This window comes from Chrysemys picta, chromosome 1 (assembly GCF_011386835.1).
Source record: "Chrysemys picta bellii isolate R12L10 chromosome 1, ASM1138683v2, whole genome shotgun sequence".
Lineage (NCBI taxonomy): Eukaryota > Metazoa > Chordata > Testudines > Emydidae > Chrysemys > Chrysemys picta.
The window spans coordinates 87,953,647-87,971,460 of NC_088791.1; the positions used below are offsets into that span (position 1 = coordinate 87,953,647).

At 40.5% G+C, this 17,814-nt stretch overlaps 1 protein-coding gene across 11 annotated transcripts in view; it reads left to right on the plus strand.

Moving 5' to 3' along the window:
* Positions 1-17,814, plus strand: part of CNOT4 (CCR4-NOT transcription complex subunit 4) — a 124,011-nt gene that overhangs the window by 20,374 nt on the left and 85,823 nt on the right. The gene's annotated exons all lie outside the window — the stretch shown is intronic.

Consider the following 17,814-nt stretch of genomic DNA (forward strand, 5'->3'; position numbering starts at 1 on the left):
CAAGAGGATGCTGCACACTTTCCCTTTACTTTACATCTGAAATGTCTCTTCCCTATTGTGAATCTACAATACTTCAAAGAAAACAAAGCAGCTTAGTTTCCTTGCATCCTTACCCATTGGCTTATAGGATCAGGGATTCACTTGTAATGTCAGGAATTGATGAATGTTCAGCCTCCAGCCAAGGATCTAACATCCAGATGTTAGATACTTAGTTCTAAATGGAAATTCCCAAGGTAATGAGTGAATCAAGCAGAGGCTGAAGCTATGCAGACTTCCTCCCAGAATTCTAGGTTATCTAAAGTATATGATAGGACCCTGTTCCCTCCTGAGGGATGAGGACCCTGTGGCCTGATCTACATTTAAAAATTGGACCAACATAGCTATGTCAGTCAGGGTGTTTTGGTGCTGGGTGTGAGAAGCTATTGCTTTCAGGGATATGGTGTTATGCTGACTTAACCCCCTGGTGTAGTGCAGCTGTGTCGATGGAAGAATGCTTCCTACACCAATGGAAAAAACTAGGGCTGTCGATTAATTGCAGTTAACTCATGTGAGTGGGAAAAAAAATCACTATTAAAAAAATTTATTGCGATTAATCGCAGCGCTAAAGGATAGAATACCAATTGAAATTTATTAAATATTTTGGATGTTTTTCTACATTTTCAGTTACAACACAATACAAAGTGTACAGCTCTCACTTTATATATTTTTATTACAAATATTTGAACTGAAAAAAATGATTAAAATAGTATTTTTCAATTTACCTCATACAGGTACTGTAGTGCGATCTTTGTCGTGAAGGTGCGCCTTACAAATATAGATTGTTTTTGAGTGCAGTTATTTAACAAAACAATGTAAAACTTTAGAACTTACAAGTCCACTCAGTCCTACTTCTCGTTTAGCCAATCGCTAAGAGAAATACGTTTGTTTACGTTTGCGGGAGATAATGCTGCCCGCTTCTTATTTACAATGTCACCTGAAAGTGAGAACAGGCGTTCGCATGGCACTTTTGTAGCTGGCATTGCAAGTTATTTATGTGCGAGATATGCTAAACATTAGAATGCCCTTTGGGCTTCGGCCACCATTCCACAGGACATGCTTCCATGCTGATGATGCTCGTTTAAACAAATGTGTTAATTAAATTTGTGACTGAAATCCTTGGGGGAGAATTGTATGTCTCCTGCTCTGTTTTGTACCTGCATTCTGCCATATATTTCATGTTACAGTAGTCTCGAATGATGACCCAGCACATGTTGTTTATTTTTAAGAATACTTTCACTGCAGATTTGACAAAATGCAAAGAAGGTACCAATGTGCGATTTCTAATGATAGCTACAGCACATGACCCAAGGTTTAAGAACCTGAAGTGCTTTCTGAAATATGAGGGACAAGGTGTGGAGCATGCTTTCAGAAGTCTTAAAAGAGCAAAACACTGTTGCGGAAACTACAGAACCTGAACCACCAAAAAAGAAAATCAGTCTTCTGATGGCATCTGACTCATGATGATGAAAATGAACGTGCATTGGTTTGGATTGTTAGAACCCATTAGCAGCGTGGACACACGAATCTTTGGCTTATCTGGCACGTAAATATTTTGCGATACCAGCTACAACAGTGCCATGCGAACACCTGTTCTCACTTTCAGGTGACGTAAACAAGAAGCGGTCAGCATTATTTCCTGCAAATGTAAACAACTTGTTTGTCTGAGTGGACAAGAAGTAGAAGTGGACTTGTAGGTGCTAAAGTTTTACATTGTTTTATTTTTGAATGCAGTTTTTTTACATAATTCTACATTTGTAGTTCAACTTTCATGATAGAGATTGCACTACAGTACTTGTATTAGGTGAATTGAAAAATACTATTTATTTTTTTACAGTGCATATATTTGTAATCAAAAATAAAGTGAGCACTGTACACTTTGTTGTAATTGAAATCAATATATTTGAAAAGGTAGAAAACACCCACAAATATTTAAATAAATGGTATTCTATTGTTTAACAGTGGAATTAATCGCAATTAATTTTTTTAATCGATTGACAGCCCTAGGAATAAACCCTTCACTCAGTGTTGGCTGCTTCTACATTATGGAGTTATAGCAGTGTAGCTACAGTGACCTAGCTATGCCTGTATAATCTCCATAGTGTAGACATACCCTGAGTCGCAGTGCTGTCAGTATCCACAGATGGTGTATGATATGCCAAGAGGCTAGAGGATGCGTCTGATAGAAAGTTAAAAGCCAATAGCCCTGCAGGGACTGAAGATATAAGGGCCTTTTCTCTGTTACATTTGACTGTGAGATTACATACTCTTCTGCCTCTGGATAGCTGTCAGAGCACTGAGGACTTCTGAAAAGCCCCCATGATACATTTGAACTCTGTAGGAGTTTGATTTAAAAAAAAAAAATGAAGAGACTAGATTTCAGAGTAGCAGCCGTGTTAGTCTGTATCCGCAAAAAGAACAGGGGTACTTGTGGCACCTTAGAGACTAACAAATTTATTTGAGCACAAGCTTTCGTGGGCTATAGCCCACTTCTTCGGATGCATAGAATGGAACATATATTGAGGAGATAGATATACTCATACAGAGAGCATGAAAAGGTGGGAGTTGTCTTACCAACTCTGAGAGGCCAATTAAGTAAGAGAAAAAACTTGAAGTGATAATCAAGATAGCCCAGTACAGACAGTTTGATAAGAAGCATATAGAGGGCGTCACAATGGGAGATCAGTTGGTTCTATTAATTTCAATAGGGTATTAACTGAAGCTTAATTTAAAATCTCAGTATTAACTATTTCACTGATTTTTAGCAGAAGCTTTTGTCAAAATAAATTAGTCATTGCTGTACTTTTCAGTCCCTTGTTTAGGGCGTGAGAAGTAAGTGCTATACAAATCTATACCACTTTCCCAGAGTTTTGCTCTCCATCCACAAATCAGTAACCAAAGTAGCCTCATTCGAGCCAACTGAACAGCTAGAAAAGGGAATTTGGAAGAAGACACCGACCAAGTAGATAGAGGCACAGAACCAATGTTCTCTGCTGCACACTATCAAAATTTAACCTTACCAGGTAGGGAAGATGGAAGGATGGCATCTCTACAGAGACAGAGTTAAGGTTACCTAGGTGCCATGACTCTTAAAAGAAATTCAAACTTTTAAAAGTACAGAAATTCATAGGCAAGTCTAACCTTAATTCTGAACTTCTTGAGTTTTGAACATGTGGCTTTTAATTCTCATATATAAAGTTAATGTGCACCAAACCCACTGGTACAGACCCTGCAGCCTTGGCTACACCTTAGCTAAGCGTTTTGTATAGGAATAATATAAAGGACAGTCAATACAGCTTTTGTAAGTATTGTGCCTCTCTAACATGAGAATTCCAACATATTAAGAAGAATTTAATAGTCCTTCATAAGAGTAGTAACTGATGAGAGGTAATGATCAGTCATGCATTTAAAATTCTCTGGGAGGAAAAGCAATAAGAATAAACGGCCTGTTCGTAGTGTAAAAATAGGTTAATAGTGGAGACCTCGTACTAAGATTGCTATTGTATACTTTCTAGAAGAGGGCTGAATAGAGGTGGCAAAAGCTTTTTTGATGACACCATTTGTTTAATCAAAACTAGGAAAAATTAAGTTCCAGAAGGCTCTTTAAGTGTGTGGGGGAACATGGCAAATAAAATTCAGTGTAGGCAAGCATAACGTGATGCACATTAGAGAAAATAACGTCAGGTTTTGAATTAGATTCAACATGTTATGAAGGATCTTTGACTATTCATTGAAGTCTGCTCATTTTAAAATAGCATTCTAAAAAGCAAAGATTAACCTATGAGTGTATGGAAAATGTTATACAAATTCATATGCTGTTGTGTTTAATACAGTAGGATTTGTCTGCCTCATCTTGATCCTACACAGCAGTAGAAACTGAAAAGCTTCAGGGAAGGGCAATAGAGAGAAAGGTATAGGAGTAGGGCTTTCCGTAGGAGTGACTAGAAGGATGAAGATAAGAGAAGCTATACAAGTGGTCTGTCAACTCTGTTGCCGAAAGGCCAAATAATATGTTCATCTGTTGATCCTACCTTGTAATACAAGAATTAGGCAATACACTTAAGCCAAACTTAAAACTAAACATAAGAACGGCCATACTGGGTCAGACCAAAGGTCCATCTAACCCAGTATCCTATCTTCTGGCAGTGGCCAATGCCAGGTGTCCCAGATGGAATTAACAGAACCGGTAATCATCAAGTGATCCAGTCCCTGTCTCTCATTCCCAGCTTCTGGCAAACAGAGGCTAGGGACACCCTTCCTGGCCATTCTGGTTAATAGCCATTGATGGACCTATCCTCCATTAATTTATCTAGTTCTTTTTGAACCCTGTTACAGTCTTGGCCTTCACAACATCTTCAGGCAAAGAGTTCCACAGGTTGACTGCCTTGTGTGAAGAAATACTTCCTTTTGTTTGTTTTTAAACCTGCTGCTTATTAATTTCATTTGGGGACCCCCTAGTTCTTGTGTTATGAGAAGGAGTAAATAACACTTCCTTATTTACTTTCTCCACACCAGTCATGATTTTATAGATTTCAATCATATCCCCCCTTGGTCATCTCTTTTCCAAGCTGAAAAGTCCAAGTCTTATTAATCTCTCCTCATACAGAAGCTGGTCCATACCCCTAATTGTTTTTGTTGCCCTTGTCTGAACCTTTTCCAATTCCAATATATCTTTTTTGAGATGGGGTGACCATATCTGCATGCAGTATTCAGGATGTGGGCATTCCATGGATTTATATAGAGGCAATATGGTATTTTTTGTCTTATCTATCCCTTAATTATGCCCAACATTCTGTTGACTTTTTTGACTGCTGCTGTACATTGAGTGGATGTTTTCAGATAACTATCCTTGAGCCCCACCACAGCATCAGAAGGCAGAAGCCCCGAGCTCCCCTCCCTACCAGTCTGTTAGGCGGAGAAAGGGGGGGCACGGTGGGCTCCAGGACCCGCACTTTAACGGTAAAAGAGCCACGTGTGGTTCATAAGCCGCAGTTTGGCCACCTCATTTTATAGGGCAATAAAGTATCTGTGGCTAGCCTGAGTCAGCTGGCTCAGGTTTGTGGGGCTTGGGTTGCCGAGCTATCAAATTGCAGGGTAGCTGTTCAGACTCTGGGGCTTACAATATGATGATTACAATATGATGAACAGCATCAGAAGCAATAAGAGTGCTTTACAGGCTCTTGCCCATCCTATTACAGCATGCATTGTCTGTTCTTTAGATGTGGGTCTTTGAGGATGGTCCAAAGTCAAATAGCTTTCTAATTTTTTTTTAAAAAGGTTAGACATTTAGTTTCAGCATATTTTCTAAGATTAAAATGTCAAGGGCTACCAGTCCTACAGGGAAGCTTTCAGAGTAGCAGCCGTGTTAGTCTGTATCCGCAAAAAGAAGAACAGGAGTACTTGTGGCACCTTAGAGACTAACAAATTTATTAGAGCATAAGCTTTCGTGGACTACAGCCCACTTCTTCGGATGCATATAGCTTATGCTCTAATAAATTTGTTAGTCTCTAAGGTGCCACAAGTACTCCTGTTCTTCTTTTTACAGGGAAGCTGTGAGTTTATATGTAGGGTCAAGAAAATGTCACCTAATGTGCAGTACATTGTTGGATGCATTTTACTGGTTTATATTTTTCCTTGAAACCTCTGGTATCGCCACTGTTGAAGATTCAGTAGATCACAGATATATAGTGATATAACTGATTTTTTATTACGAGGATTTGTGAAGAGACTAGGGTTCATGACAATGGATCTTAAAGTCCTATACACACAATGTGACACATCTGTTCCAGTTTTTGTGGGCCATTATTCCACAAGATTATGCCAGGAATTATATGAAGCAGCTAGCAAATAAGTGGCTGTACTTGGTATATTCAGATCATGTAGCTGAATGGATACTATTTTGTATTTCAATATCCTCTTATCTGTATAAGTTTCTGTGTATTTACAGCCTATATAATATTGTAAATTCAATCTTCCATAATTACTTCAAGTGTTACATCATGTTAGTTAGCCTATAGCTCAGAATTGCCCGTATTAAGTGTTCAGGTAGATTAATTTGCCAAATTGATGTTCTACTGAGGTGTGTATAATCTTGTGGGATTAATGGCTTTGTGTTATGTAGTTTGATCTGTGTGTGACAAGACTACCAGTCTGTTAACCGCTGTCATTTTCACTTTACACTTCAAGACTATGGCAAGTATAAATTATAAATGATCTGGAAAACAGTCATTTGGTTGTCTGAAGAGCAGTCTGAATTGTGAAATGAAATGGTGCCAGCAGGTGGGGAGAGGACTTGACCTAGCCAATTAACACCAGGAAATGTCCACTCTGAAAATCATTACTGCTATTATAAGCTAAAAATGTAAACCGGGAAATGGATGTACAATAGAACCCCCAATTATCTAAATATCTGACACTTAATATAGACTTGACCGTGCTGGCTGGTTCTCTTGATTGGACAGTTGGTTGACTTCACCAATAATCTTACTCCTGGGGGAATTCTGTGCCAAAAAATTAAAAATTCTGCGCACAAGATTTTAAAATTCTGCAAATTTTATTTGTCAAAATAACACTATATAATCATGCCAGTTTCGATTAGTTTGGTAATTTATTTCAAAGTACCTCTCCGTACATATGTCTGTAACAGTACAGACTCGCACACAATTTCCCCCAGGAGTAGAGAGTTAAAGAAATCCCTATGACAACCCAGTTCCTGTTTCTCTGCCCTCTGTGCTCCCTCTTCCCCCCCCCCCCCCCAAGCCCAGCCAGGGGGCCAGACACTCACCCAGCCCAGACACTCACCCCCCCTGAGCCCAGACATGTCCCCCCCCGCAGCCCAGACACTCTCACCCCCTCCCCCACTAGAGCCGAGACACTCTCTTCCCTCCTCCTCCCAGAGGCCAGCTGCACCCCCCCCCCCAGCCCAGATATTCTCACCCCCTACCCTCCTAGAGCCTAGGGATCCAGAGGGAGAAACAGCCTGTCTATCAAGATTTTAGAATTAGTAGATCTCATCCTCTCACCTAGTTCTTATTCACGGATTGGAAGAAAACAAGCTTTCTTACTTTTTCAACTCATTTAACTGAAGTAGTTGATTAAACTGAAATGAAGAAAACGTTCTCTGTCCCTGCAAAAGAGGCTACTGCTGTCAAAAGTTGTGTTAGCTCTTCAGCATTCTGGTTCCATGTATTTAGCCCACAACTTCCACCACCAATTCAGTGCTTTGATTTTCTTTAAAACTTCACCAGAAAACTTCGCTAAATCCCATTTTTATTTAATTTAAATTATTTTGATAGACCGTAATACAGGTTTTCCTAAATCTAACTTCAAATTAAATTTTAAATACTTTTAAAAATAAACCTATTTCATTTAGGTGAAAATCAGACTTAAACTCATTCTTGATTTTTTTTTTTTAATTTAAGATGGCTTTTTTATCCACCCTGTTAATTTCAGTACACTTTTTCAGACACCTTTTAGTAAAATGTACTAAAGCTTGCATGTGTCCGGCTACTGTGTGTGTGTGTGTGTGTGTGTACAGATGCTCCCCGGGTTATGCAAGACCCGACTTATGCAAATTTGCACTTACGGAAAAAGTTCCATAAGCCAGAAATAGGATTTTTGAGTAGCGGAAATTTTTGCGTAATGTACGGTATACGTTTCCGACTTACGCAAAATTTGAGTTATGCAAGGCTTTCCGGAATGGAATGATTGTGTAAGTCGGGGGGCATCTGTATATAGACAGATATTAAATGTGATACTTTTGTTAAGCATATAATTGCTTTTGGTGCTCATAATCACTGCTGCCAAGTGAAAATCTGAGTGAATGGGAATCTTTTTCTGGTGAGTGTCATAAAGTAAAATTTAAGCTTTTATTTAAAATGTTTCTTGCCCCGATGATTGCAGAGAAGTCTCTGAATTTGAAGTGGTGCAGTGTTCCTGATCCTTCAAATAGCTGAGATTGGATTACAGTAATGTCATCTATAGGGGCTACATATTGAGACTTGTAAAGATACTGAACCTAGTGCCAAATGTGTGCCTTCTTTGTTAAGCAACATGTCATATAAAATACTCTGTACTAGTGTCCATACTCTGCACTGGCTGCCAATAAGTATCCAGGTAGAGCTAAAGGCATCAGAGGAGTGCCTAAAATCTCAGCTATTGGTTTTAGTTTTTAAAAGACCTAAATGCTTTGCAGCCTGGTTGCTTCAGATCAGCAGAAGCACTCAGGTTGGAACCACAGCTCAATTTAAACAGAAATGAGCTGTTGAAAGGGCTTTTTAAATGAAAGCTGCTCCGTTTTGAGGCTTGCTCCCTCTTGATTTAACAGCCTGTATATTCTTTCATACACTCTACCCAGCCAGCAAATTAAACTGATTGACAAGGAAAATATGGGGGAAATGATTTGGTTTCTTAATAAAACTGATTTCATGTGTCAACATGTTTTGAATCTGATTTTTTTAAAGGTGGTCTGCAAAGCACTTTTGTTTTGGGTGCTGTATGGTGTAGAAAGGTCAAAGTTTTTAATTTTTCTTTCTCGCTTATTTTATTTTGGAAGTATCAGGTATTTCCAATATGATCTTACCTGGTCCTCCTGGAGAATCTTTGGAGGAATTGGAGCACACAATAAATATCGTAGTGCCTTAATTGATGAGGAGATAGTGTTGAATCAAAGCTTGGAATAAAGGAAGCCTTTGTCATTTGAAGTTAAATGGATATTAAACAATAAACAAGATTCTTACACTGATTCGTACATTCGTACACTGAAGAATCTCTTCCCCTCTAAATTGCTTAGGTTTCACACTTTGCTTTAGTGACATAGCCGTTAGAGCTGGGTGAGACTTTTTGGATGAATAGTTCATTTGTTGAAAAATGTAGTTTGGTCAACCCAAAGGCCTATTTGCCTAATAGTTTGCTGGAAATTTTTTTGAGTTAGATTCAAAAGGGGACTTTGCCATTCATAAAACAGGACTCAGGAGATGCTGGTGGTAGTGCTCCTTTAACTTTTAGCCCAGTGATTAGGGGCACTCACCGGTGATGTGGGAGACCCAGGTTCAGTTCCCCTTTCTGCCTGATGTGGAGCAGGAATTTAAACTTGGGTCTCGCACCTCCCAAAACAATGTGGGTGTTCTGGGGCAGCACTCTCTTGCCTTTTGAGGCTGCTTCACTTATTATGAAATACTTGAATAGTTATTGAGACAGAGAGAGTATGTGACTCCAGCATGGTGGTTAGGACACCTGCCTGTTAGGTGAGAGATCCAAGTTCAGATCCTTGCACCACTGAATATTTAATTTAAACAAAGAGGAATAGTGTCAACAGGAGAGATTGAGACCTACTTACAAAAACTCCATAGCCCAGTGGCTATAGCACTTTTCTGGGGAAGTAGAAGACCAAAGTCCCTTTGCCTGCTGTGGAGCAGAGATTTGGAGGAACTGAACCCATGTCTCCCACTCCAGGGTGAGTGCCCTAACCACCAGGCTAACATTACAAGGGTGGCACCTCCTACTTGGCCATTTGTGAACCTAGTTCAAATGTTTGGAAACTAAATTTTTTGGGATCAAACCATGTGCTTCGTTTGACCCAAAATGGCCTCTTTCTATTTGTTGACATTTTGGGGGGGGAAGTTTCAGATTTAGCTTAACTTGCCCTCCCTGCCTCCAAATAAAAGCCTGCAAACCAACCCCTCCCCCCCCCCAATGTTATTTGCCAACCTCCAGTGGCTGTAGTCTTCAAACCTAAACAGGACCAAAATTTCTAATGTAAACAAAGAAGCATACATCTTTTGGGGAAGCTCTCAGGCCATTATACATTAAAGAAGCAAATGCCACAAGTGCTTTCTTCCCCTTGGGCCCTCTTACATTTTGGAATGTCAAGAAGTGACCGTGCAAAGACTGAAAAACAATGTATTCCTTACCTCAGAAACTCTTGACTGATGGAGTGTGATGTGTCTCATTTTACCCTTTCTCTGGCTCCTGGATGCTGCAAAGGTGGAACTGTGGGGCTCTTCACTACACTTCTGTACATCCTCTTCCCTGTCTCCATTGGTTGGATCTGCCCTCCCCTTTTACTATCTCCACTCCCTTGTCCGGCTTTTGAAGTGCAGCATTAGTGTTTAAGCTGACTCAGTTTTTGGTTTCACTGATGTCGATTGGATTCTGAATAGCAGTATTGAAACTGACCTGGTGCTTTTTTTGTCACACTTCCTTGTTAATTAGAAAAAAATTTACAGCAACAGAAGCATTGGGGCAGCCATCACTGCAGTGGCTCACATTTGGAAGGTTATATTTACTTCTATATAAAGTGCTAGAAACTTACTTTAAAAGTTTAGGTTCTTCAGAAATTAATGCCTTGGACCAGGGTTTCCCGATTTCCCTCTTAGTGTGGACTACATTTTAATACTGTCATGTGGACTATCTCCTTCACCTTTCATGATTCTGTAGCATCCCTATGGAAACTACAGTTGTTAAAATATTGTTTAGCTGATTTAATGCATTTAACAGCTGGTCACTGGATTCTGGCTCTTCATTCCAGCTAACTTCCGATCGATTACCAGCAAAATTCTCTATAGGCCAGTTCAGGAGCTTCTGTCTTAGTCCATTCACCTACCCACTTGCTATGGGAAGGTTTCTGCTTGCCTCTGGACAATGGATGTTGCTTTCCATAGGGAGTTGAATGTTTCTGGGACATTGGTAAACAAAACTCTCTAATCATTAATGTGCTAGGGACACTACAAAACTGCTACAGGATTTATGTAGTATGCTAGCTGTCACTGTCCTAAGAACAGAACATAGCGTCCAGGTATATTAAGCTACTTGAGATATGAATACTGTCAGCTTCATGTAACTAAATGGAAAAACTTCTGTTATGTAATGCACCTTAATATATTATTATTTTTGTTAATTGCACCATATAGCATACTGCACTTTCTGCATGCATGATTGACTCAGTAAGAGGATACTTAGTTTAAAGGAAGGTAGTTATGTAACTTGATGCTAAAAATAGATATAGGGAGCAGATTGAGGGAAGTCTTCTGGAATTGAAGGTTCTCCAAGTTCATTCAGGGAAGACCATAAGACTGTCACCCCTTCTCCCCTCCTCACGCCGCCGCGCCCCCCCCCCCCCCCCCCCCGGAACTAACATGGGAATCTGTGTACTGCATGTGTTTTGGTCCAGTGTTTCCTTTGTTATGCTATTTATGGGCTGCAACAGGACTGAGTGGTTTATGTGACTTCTAAGACCACTGTGTCAATCCTGCTCATTGCAGTATCATGAAAATTAAAATTCTTAACTTAAACCTCAAACTATTACCTTATGTAAAAACTGAATTTCACGTAAGTAATTTTTGTTAGGTTTTGTTAACTACTTTCTAATAACACTCAGTTGTGTTGCTACATTCCATGTTGCAGTGCTTTTCAGTGATGAAGTGACTCCTTGTGTGTGGGTATCTGTGGAATAATCCCAACTGTAAGATTTGTTTTATGGGATCTATTTCAACTGGATTCAGAGAGTAAACAAAAGTCCCACTGTCCGATTATTTATTGGCTAAAATGATGGCTGCTGGTAGGTGGCTCCAAAATGCCAACTATATTTAAATTTTATAGTCCCACATCTCTACATGGGCTGAAGTGCTTCACTTTGTGAATTTCTAGGTTGGCTTTCTGTGCAAAATATAGCTCTCTTCAGAACTGAATGCTGTCTAGAAGTGAATATAGGAATATTGGCTACATTAAGTCTAGAGATAAACTAGTGGACAAGAGGACTTTATTACAATTGCGTGTTCTCATGCCTCCCCTTCACTGAAAGAAGGAAGCAGGCTGAATGAAAACCCGAATATGCAGAAGCCGTGGACACACAAAAGTTGGGTTTTCTGCCTGCTGGACCAGGTGGGAATATGCTGAGTGGCATCTGACTCAGCAACATTGAGATGCCAGTGAGAGGGGTAGAGGAATAAAGAACTGAACTGACTTGGGGAGAGGAGAATGAGCTAGCTGCTAGTCAGAAGGGCCTACTTGGTGTAAGCCACACATGTAATGCCTTGGGAGAAGGAGAGCTAGGACCAGAAATGCACTGCTGAACATGTCTTGAGACAGAGCCTCGGTTGGAATATATCGGGGCTTGTCTACGTTAGAAAAACTGTGCTCATGTAATTGGATTTTAAACCTCTATAAATCATTGTAAACACCTAAAGAAGATGCACTTAAACAGTTTTAACCTTCCTTGTATCAATTTAGTTTACATTGGTAAAATACTGAATTAAGCTAAACGAATTTTAAGCAGAACTTAAATATTTGTTTATAATGAGAGTTTGCACCACGATCAGTTGATTCAAAATCAATTTAGTTACACTGGTGCAGTATTTCTAGCAAAGTGCATAGCACTTTGATCAGAGGTCTTTAGGGAGGAGAGCAATTGTTCTGGGCTCTTTAATAGTTCAAAAAACATCTTTTGACAGACAGGCTAACATCAGGTTTCCAGACGAGACAGTTGCTTGTGCAGTAACATAAACTTCAGGTGGATTATTTACTATTTCAGCGAAACGTGATTTAATATTTTTAATAGGGAGATGACCTTTCTCTAACACTTAGTCTTGTAACTGCAAAATAGGGTGGGTGCTGCCTAGCACCGAAACTTAATTTGCAAATTAGTCCTTAATGATATTAAACACATTTTAAAAAACAAAAAAATGATATGCACACAGCCTTGTTTGGGTTTTTATTGAAATGTGTGGAACACCTCAAAATACCCAGTTGGGGTTCTTAAAAACAAAACCAAAAAACGGACTCAACCATGAACACTGAGGATTCTGGGTCATATAAGCGTGTAAAACACATGTGGTAAGAGAAATTTAGATGTAAAATTTACTTTCCAGAATTCATGGAAAGCTACATGTTCATGAACCTCATGTCAGAAAGATGAAATATTTTGTATTAATTGTAGAAAGCATGAGAAGCTTTTTTGATACAGGCAACCCTACTGTACTTATTGTGGCAGTCCTAAAGGTATGTCTACATAGCCTGTGGCAGTGAGCCACTCAGGCTAGCTGGGCTTGCGCTAATGCTGTAAAAACAACTGTGTAGACAGTGCTTTGAGGTTGCAGCTTGGGCTCTGAAGCCTGGGGATGGAGTAGGGCTTCAGAGCCTGAGATGAAAACTCAAAGGACTTTCTACACAGCAATTATTTAGAGCACTAGTGCAAGCCTGGCTACCCTGAGTTTGTCAGCCTCAGCTGGGTGGCTCGTTGCCATGGGCTTTGTAAACTTGACAGTCCAAGTCATAGACTAGGACTATGTTGTGCTAGATCAGAGGTGAGCAAACTACAGCCCGTGGGCCACATCCAGCCTGCAGGACCGTCCTGCCTGGCCTCTGAGCTCCCGGCCAGGGAGGCTAACCCCTGGCCCTCCCCTGCAGCCACGCTGCCATGGGGGGAGCACTCTGGCCTGCTGCTCCTGCTGGGCTGCACGGCTTGCGCCCGCCCACCTCCCAGGCTTTCCAATAAGCCAGTCCTGCCGCTCTGAGTGGCATGGTAAGGGGGAGGGGAGCGGTGGGGGAGGGGAGTGGTGGGGTTGGATAAAGGGTAGGGGATCCTGGGGGGCATTCAGGGGACAGGGAGCAGGGGGCGGTTGGATAGGGCGAGGGGTCCCGGCGGGCGGTCAGGGGACAGGGAGCGGTTGGCTGGGGTGGAGGTTCTGGCGGGGGGGTCGAGATGGGGAGCGGGGGGTTGGCTAGGCATGGGAGTCCTGCGGGGGGCTGTCAGGGTGGGGCAATCAGGGGACAGGGAGCTGGGGGCCAGGTTGGATAGGGGACGGTCGGGGACAAGGAGCAAGGGGGGTTGGATGGGTTGGGGATTCTGAAGGGGGGCAGTCAGGGGGCGGGAAGTGGGAGGCAGCAGATAGGGGTTGGGGGCCAGGCGAGGCCTTCCCTACCCAGCCCTCCATACTGCTTTGCAACCCCTACGTGGCCCTTGGGCCAAAAAGTTTGCCCACTGCTGTGCTAGATGCTATACAAACAGAACAAAATACTCCATTCCCCAAAGACCTTACTATCTGTAAATATAAGACAGGGAACAGATGGATACAGATAGATGGGGGAGTACATAAGACAATAAGAACAGCCATACTGGGTCAGACCAAGGGTCCATCCAGCCCAGCATCCTGTCCCCCAACAGTGGCCAATGCCCGCACCCCAGAGGGAATGAACAGAATAGGCCACAATCAAGTGATCCATCCCCTGTTGCCCATTCCCAGTCTCTGGCAAACAGAGGCTAGGGACACCAGCCCTTCCCATCCTGGCTAATAGGCATTGATGGACTTATCCTCTATAAACTTACCTAGTTATTTTTTGAAACCTGTTACAGTTTTGGCCTTCACAACATCCTCTGGCAAGGAGTTCCACAGGTTGACTGTGCATTGTGTTAAAAAATACTTCCTTTTGTTTGTTTTATATGTGCTGCCTATTTCATTTAGTGACCCTTAGGTCTTGTGTTATGAGAAGGAGTAAATAACACTTCCTTATTTACTTTCTCCACACAAGTCATGATTTTATAGACCTCTATCATATTCCCCCTTAGTTGTCTCTTTTACAAGCTGAAACGTCCCAGTTCTATTAATCTCTCCTCATATGGAAGCCATTCCATACTCCAAATTATTTTTGTTGCCCTTTTCTGAGCCTTTTCCAATTCCAATATATAAACTAAGTGACACAATTTTGGCTAGTATGGTGGGCAGTGGTCTCAGTTCATCAACTGCCTCATGGTAGTCAAGTGTAAGACATTTAGAACTGATTTTTTTTTTACATGCAGATTAGAGCACTGTTCATGTGAAATGCATAGAAATAGCAAATATCACTGTCAAAGTTCCTATTGCTTAATTGCTCCCTAAATAGATCATGAAATCTGTATATTTTCCACCTTGCTTAACACCATTTAGTCACTAAACATGACTTCCATTTGAGAGATTTTTTAAATACTCCAATTTACAGGTCAAAAATTACCTTAATCTTTGATCAAATGATATTACCATTCACAAAGTGAGACTTTATGGAAGCAATTTCAGAATCTCTTAGGTAAATGTCACAAATGTATACCAATAGCTACATTTTATTGTGCTTGCAGAAGATTCCACTGACTGGGCTGCAGCTGATCAAGAGTCACTGTACATGAGGTTTGTGTAGGAAGAGAAACCTTGTACTTCCATAATATACATGGAAGCTGGGACACTTGATATTGCGTAGAATAAGAACAACTTTAAGGGTTGTCAGGATTAAGGGAAAATAACCTAATTCAAAATGATTGTCCTGAATTCAGTTGGTCCAGCTTACTGATGTATTTGAGGCAATGGTAAACTATATTGTAGCTATCCACTACATATGTTAGGTTGCTAGTCTGGCCAGACCACTGCTGGTGGTAATAGCAAAAAGTTACTTGACTGTTAGCCATTTAAAACATATATACTGTAGAAATTGAGCGTAGGGGCTGATGCTGCCTCAGTTAGGGATGGTCTTAAGGCAGACAAACTTGTGAGCACATCATTTCATGATCTTAACTGCCCTTAGGACTGAAGTTTGTTTCCCTCTTCAAGGAAATAATCTCTTGTTAGAGGCATTGCACAATCTAAAAAAGGGCTATGTTGGAACTCGGAGCAATGAAAGCCTATCTTGGCCATTATGTTAAATCCTTACTAGGTATGGCACCCTTGAACAAGTACACGTTTTTGAGTCTAAAGGCAAAGATACGGAAGCCCACCTCCCACACACCCCCGATGTTTGAAGCTGCTGCTGAACATATGGATGCCAGATTCACCAGGCCACAGTGACCACTATTTCCACAGAATTTGTGTTGCCATTGTGGCTTAGTGACTAAAAAATATTGGCCAATTATGGTAATGCAGAAACTGACAGTCTGCTGGACTACTTTAAACAGATGTTGAGTGCCCTATATCAGTGACTGCCTTTACAATTAAATACTGTATTATCCACAACAAATTACTGCACATGCACATTTAACAAAGCTGTTAACCACTATGCCATCTGCCTTTCAGAATAAATTGTTCTTGGTGGAAATAATGGTGTAATTGTCCTATAGAAGTGGTTTTCAACCTTTGGTCCGCGGACTATGTCTAAGATTTCCAAATGGCTCCGTACCGCCATTAAAATTTTTTTAGGGGTCCTCAAATGAAAACCGGTTGAAAACCACTATCCTTGAGCACTGCAGTGATAGAATTTGGGTCTTCCATAGGGAAATCAATACAGATGAGCCTTCACACACAAGTATAGCAAAATATATGCTAGGGCTTAAGAAAGATAAGTATGAGTAGCGCAAGTACAATGGTCCAAACCTTTCAAACAATTATTTACTGGCTTGAAAAAGGGACCAGAAACAAAACGTCGTAGTGGAGTTGTCCCAGTGACCATTTAACAGCAAGCAGCCCTAGGGGAAGATTAAACTAGTGTTACTGTGTGATCAGATCTAGATTTCAAACAGGTGAACATTATAATGATATTTAGATATTGAATTTCTTAAAAACTTGAAATTTAAATTATATAATCTAATTTCTGTCCCTCTCTTGTTGACGCTGAGGCATTTTAACTTTAATTAAAAAGATGATGAAATTAAATGTAAAAAGCAAGTAAATTGACACAAACACAAGAAAGTAAAAATTAGAAACTCTGGCAGTGTAGTTCAAACCAAGCAGAATCCAGTAAAATTCCTTTAGGCACTCTCATAACACCATTTCACTTAAATTGAGAGAATAATACATGCCAAATACTGGGGCAAGCACATTTCCGTGTTGGACGAGACCTGAAGTTTTGGCTGCTTGTGGACAAGTGGTCAGATTCATTTGTTCCTAGCCTGTAAAGATTATTAATGGAGGTCTTGATACTGTCCATGGCACACAGTGAATCAATTCCTTTAGAATACATAATTTCTTAACAGATGTTTATTTCAAATTATGTGCATTATGTATGGTATGTGCTGTCATCTAGCTGTGCATAATGGGTTAGTCTCAAATTTATTTTTATGTAAGCTTAATGTGGTGGCCAACTTTTGCTTTGATTAATACAAGGGAGAAGATTAATTCTGTGTACATAACTTTTCCTTTATCACATAGCTATCTTAAAATAGTTCTGCTGAATACTAGGTCTGTAAACAGTGATCATGTCACCTCTGATTCAGCAGTTGGCCATCTGACACCTCTATTTTGGCTAGCAAGATGCCTTGAGGCCATTCTATTGATTCAACTTTATATAGAGAATTCTCTTCAGGGGCATTGTGCCGACTAGCTTGTGGCTTTCATTTTGCCTGTTGAGTTGCTAGTGGATATTGCCTGGTACTGGAGGATACACTGAGAATCAAGTAGGCATCTCAGTATCTTGCTAACCTTACAGTGTCCACCCCTTTGACTCTGACACTTGTGCAATGGTTGTATTGTGGTCAAGTTGTTAATGTAGACCACAATACAGCAATCTCTTCTTCCAGAATGAAGACTGGGGGAGAAGCAAATTGCCTAATTTTAGGGTGGGAATTATGTGACCTTTTCAACTACCAATATGGCTTACTTTAAATGTTAACTGGATTGGTAGCAGAAAAGAAATAGGAAATAAACCTTGTCATCCACAGGACAAATGAAAATAAAGCTGGATGCTTGAAAGGCCCCTTCCTGCTCACAAGTAGGGAATTTTGCTATCCGTCAGCAACAATAAAGTAAAATTTGAAAAGTCATGATCACTTTTACTGCAGCTACCCACAACCTTCTGAGTAGCAGTGTCACTGACCAGATTGTTGTG